General features: G+C 34.6%; 1 long non-coding RNA gene across 1 annotated transcript in view; it reads right to left on the minus strand.

Moving 5' to 3' along the window:
• Positions 1–3,454: 3,454 nt before the first annotated feature.
• Positions 3,455–4,979, minus strand: part of LOC111085777 — a 77,142-nt gene continuing 75,617 nt past the window's right edge. Inside the window, exon 3 of the long non-coding RNA XR_002610576.1 lies at positions 3,455–4,121. This is a non-coding gene — a long non-coding RNA (uncharacterized LOC111085777). The remainder of the gene's footprint in view (positions 4,122–4,979) is intronic.

Consider the following 4,979-nt stretch of genomic DNA (forward strand, 5'->3'; position numbering starts at 1 on the left):
CCATGAAAATATTATGAAGGTTAAATATTTTATGTTTCAGTAAGAGAGGCGTCGAAAACACGCTTTACGTTTCTTCACAGACGCCACCTAACAAAGGCATAAATATCTCCGAACCGCTGTTTCATAAAATATATCACACTTATGCATACTGTTTACAGTCCTACAAAAACGATTTTCCATCAGATTTTATGTTCTGCTAGTTCTACGTTTTTGTTTGTTGGTCCGTAAAGTTTCGTAACGGTTTGGTAAGACCAACATCTACATCTGTTATGCATACTGTTTACAGTCCTACAAAAACGATTTTCCATAAGATTTTATGTTCTGCTAGTTCTACGTTTTTGTTTGTTGGTCCACGGAGAACCGTAAAGTTTCGTAACGGTTTGGTAAGACCAAAATCTACATCTGTGTCCACCATGTAGTAATTAATACTTCCTATCAGAGCAAGTTACCCACTTGGAGCGAACTCAGATTTGACCATATCATTGTTATTGGAACGTATATGAAAACGGCAAGAGCTGTCTAGCCTGAAAATATAACATTTTGTACTCATATAAGCCAATGAAGTGTTTTTTAAAAAAATCCATAGGTGGAGCTTTGCGATAAAATCGATGGAAACTGGATTAGGTTTCTTGTGTGCACATACGTGTTGTTGTTGTTCTTTGTAAGTTTTTATTATTTAAGTCGTGTATTTAAAGGCATAATTTGAAGTGGTTTGTAGAAAATTTGTTTGTTTGTTTCTTTAAGAGAAAAGCCACATTGGGCTACCTACTGTGTCCATCACGTGGAATCGAACCCCTGACTTGTTATCGTTGCAAGTGCGTAGAGTTACTGCTACCTCACCGAGGGGACGTTTTTAAATTTATTAGAAAAGGTAGTGAGTGCCATTTGGCTATACTTGTACGCATAGTACCATGCGTTTTGTATCTTCTAATTTTTTATTCATTCTGAGTCTGCGCAGCTTTCCCATATCACGTGGTCTAGAAAAACTGTTAAGTCGATTTCTTTCAACACGTCCTTGTTCCTTTGTTGTTCTCTAGAGAAAGTACCTGTTCTACCCGTGAAGATATTCAGAATTACTTCCTGCAGAGCCTCCCGTTATAAAGCGGGCGTTAGTGATTTTATACTTAGCGGGGTTACGATTGAAATGGATTTTGCTTGAGTGTGTGCAACAATTATCAGTTTTAACACTTCGCGATATTCTTCTGTATAAACGATTCTAAACTTTTAAAATCGAAATCACAATATTTCTGTGAGTCTGTGCGAATCTTTAGGGCTCAACGAAACTCCGAATCAAAGACGAGTATACACAAATATGTTATTGTATATATTTATAAAGACAGGATGGTTCGTACGAAATAACGTTGTAGCTTAGTGGCTAGAGTTCTCAGGGCTGTTAATTCGAAGATTGGTGGTTTGCATCCCGTAGTTGCAACAACGCGCTTCGCACTTTAAGGCCGTGGGCGCGTTATAAAAATGACAGTAAAATCTCAGTATCTGGTCAGACCAGAGCACCCCAACAGGTGACAATGTATTAAACTAAAATAGGGACGATTATGCGCAGGTAGTCTTTGTACAGCTTTTCCCAAAAATTATAGAAACAAACGCTACCAAACCTCGTGAGATTTGATGCGCAAATGTTTTGCCGTTGCTTATATTGTTTGCAGACAAGATTTCAAAGACGCTTTGTTAATTTAATTTCTCCCCCTGTCTTTTGCGTCTCCTTCCTGACTATGTAGTGAAGGACAGATTTATTGTGAGTATAATACAGTACACTGAAGGTAAAGATAGGATCTTGATTTTATCGTCCCTTCCTCAGTCAGACTCCTGGGAATAAACATTCGTAGATGTCTCAATAAATATACCTCTCCTACTAACTGCCTGCCAGTTCCAGATTCCAAGCTGGAAACATTACATACTTTAACCAAACAAACCTCTGCCTGATTAACTCGTTCCAATTGAATATCAAAGAACGTTGAAAACATCCCTTCTTTTTCTGCTCGAATTAAACTACAAGTTAACGCCTCGGTGGTTGAATTTATTGTGTTTGCTGTGGTACTAGCGTAGTTTGAAATTTTTTATTGTATGTACTGAAGGTCAAAAGTAGAGTTGCATGTTGAACGTTTCGTCTTTTGTTAGCCAGTAATTACTTGACAAATCTTTCATAGAGCGCAACGAGGCAGAGATTGCTTACCATTATTAGAACGTTTTATTGTTTTTTGTTTTACATATTTCAAGCTAACGAACAACAAACATTATTAGCGTAAAACTTGGTCAGTTACTTTAGAAAATTATTTTCATACCGACGCTTCGCTTTACAGCTTTATTAAATTTTACTTGTTTGTTTGTAGTAGAGTAAAGCCACGTTGGGCTATCTGCCGTGTCCTTCGAGGGGAATCGAACCCAGGATTTTAACGATTTAAGCCTCTAGACACACCGCTGTCCTTCGTTGTACGAACAATATAATATTGCAATAGCAAACGCCGATAGTTAAATAGTCTTCGGGAGTAACTGGTCGTTGTTTAAACAACAAAATAACTGATGAAATCAACAAAACACAACTAAGCACATCATTAAGAATTTCATTATATATATATATATATATATGTATAAAAAATAAGTAGAGTAAAAGTAGTCGAGGTTTAAAGGAAAGAACATTAACAAACAAATGTACTTAATTTGTCTTTCTTCACACTACTGTAGACTACTGAACTCCGTTAATTAATAATAATAAGGTCCTATATATATAATAAGGTCATATAAAAAGAGTTATGGAATATAATGTATAAGGATATAGAAAATAGAAGTAGGTTTTATTATTTAAATATTTCAACACCAGATGTCCAGGCCCTATGAGAAGTTCAGATGTTGACCTTTATTAGACTATTCCTCTAAAATCCAAGTGTGCTGTTTCCTATATCGGGTTGTGCTTGTGCTTTCCATCTGTGCTGATTACTTTTATAAGGTTATACCTCTGTGTACTCCACGCTGCTCCAGACTCCTTTATCTGTACTCCATCTGTGCTCATTTCTTTTATAAGGCTATACCTCTGTGTACTCCACGCTGCTCCAGACTCCTTTATCTGTACTCCATCTGTGCTCATTTCTTTTATAAGGCTATACCTCTGTGTACTCCACGCTGCTCCAGACTCCTTTATCTGTACTCCATCTGTACTGATTTATCAGGTTGTAGATCTGTACTCCAAGCAGTCCATAGAGGACTCAGCGCCATCTAATTTGTATAAAATAGCTTAAAAACAACATTTTGTTTAAAATGTGCTGTTTCACAAGGTCCTGTTTCAACTTACTTGTTGCTTAATAATCTTATTGAATAATTTATGGTTACTTCTGTTCTAGCGATGAAGATAAAAAAACAGCATCCTGAAGTTTCATTAATTATGAATTAAGAACAAAACAAAACATTAGACAGTTTTTTTTTCTGTCATCTCACAAGAACATTAGAAATAAAATAAAATAATATCCTGGCGTTGAAATATATTTATGGCAACAAACTTCTAGCTTCTACAACTACTTAGCTGTACTTAAACTATAGTTTGTAATGGAAAGTAGACTGTTTTATTTTAAACCAATATAGTGGTAACTGATTGCAGTGTTGAAGACAAAATAAAAAGATATTGTATCGTTTGTTTTTATTACATAATGTTTCGTCTTACAGCTAATTCAGTGGTTTTCAAAAGCTCACTATAAATAATGCAAGAGCTAGAGCTCGTTACTGTTTCCTGCATTTCATTGGTTCTTTCATGGTGGATCAGCGATAAGCTTGGGGTTTATAATACGTTCGATCCCTGCGGTGTGCACTGTAGTGATAGACATTGTACAGATCTGGGCGTGACAGCAAACGAACAGTAATTAGTAATATTTGGGACCACTTTCTACAGAAACTTAACAAAAACCAGATTCGTCAACTTTTTCAAGGATCAATCTAAATTTTTCACAGTTGAAGTGCAGTCTGTGTGGACCGCGCTAGTGTTCTACATTCTCTGTTTATTTCATATAATAACGAAGAATGTAACATAGAACCTGAAAAGTCGTCTCGAAACCAATAGAAACGGTAGAAGTCCATAGGAAACTCACTCCACATGTTGAACACGCTGCTTAAATCCACTAAAAAATAGTAATAATTTTCTAGCATCAATTCTGTCTTTAGCTTTAACATTTTGAACCTTTACTTGTCATATCAGCTATATTTAACAATCAAAAATTCAAGAAATTCTATTAATGTTGTTTGATTTTCAAAGAAACAGTGAAATTACGTAAAACGTATACCCGTTTCTGAGAAAAGATGTATTATTACACTTCAAGATTACAAGGGGATCGAGTCCTCTCTCATCATAAAACTAAGACCTCATTTTTTAGTCCACCATTAATTAAACAACAACAAATTTCTAATAGTTATCACATTAATAACTATAATCGATTTTTTTTTCTAAAACGTATATTAAAGTCATTTGTAATCCGATAGTTTCTTCAGTAATTGTTTTTTTTTGTTTGAGATATAAGGAAGCAGTTGTCATAGTTTCCAGTTTGTTTTTTTTGTTTGAGATATAAGGAAGCAGTTGTCATAGTTTCCAGTTTGTTTGTTTTTGTTTTGAGATATAAGGAAGCAGTTGTCATAGTTTCTAGTTTGTTTTTTGTTTGAGATATAAGGAAGCGGTTGTCATAGTTTCTTCAGTAATTGTTTTTTTTTGTTTGAGATATAAGGAAGCAGTTGTCATAGTTTCTAGTCATACTATCTATTAAAAGGAAGCAGTTGTCATAGTTTCTAGTCATACTATCTATTGAAACTATGACAACTGCTTCCTTTTTAGTCATACTATCTATTAAATTCATTTCAGGATATTAAAAATATTGCGTGTGTGTATATTACAAAAAAACAAATATGAAAGAATTACATTTACAATAACGAGAAACTTCTGGATATTGTCTTATTGAAATGGATCACGTATTCGCTTTATTTTATTT

The sequence above is a fragment of the Limulus polyphemus genome, unplaced genomic scaffold (genome assembly GCF_000517525.1).
Source record: "Limulus polyphemus unplaced genomic scaffold, Limulus_polyphemus-2.1.2 Scaffold614, whole genome shotgun sequence".
Taxonomy (NCBI): domain Eukaryota; kingdom Metazoa; phylum Arthropoda; class Merostomata; order Xiphosura; family Limulidae; genus Limulus; species Limulus polyphemus.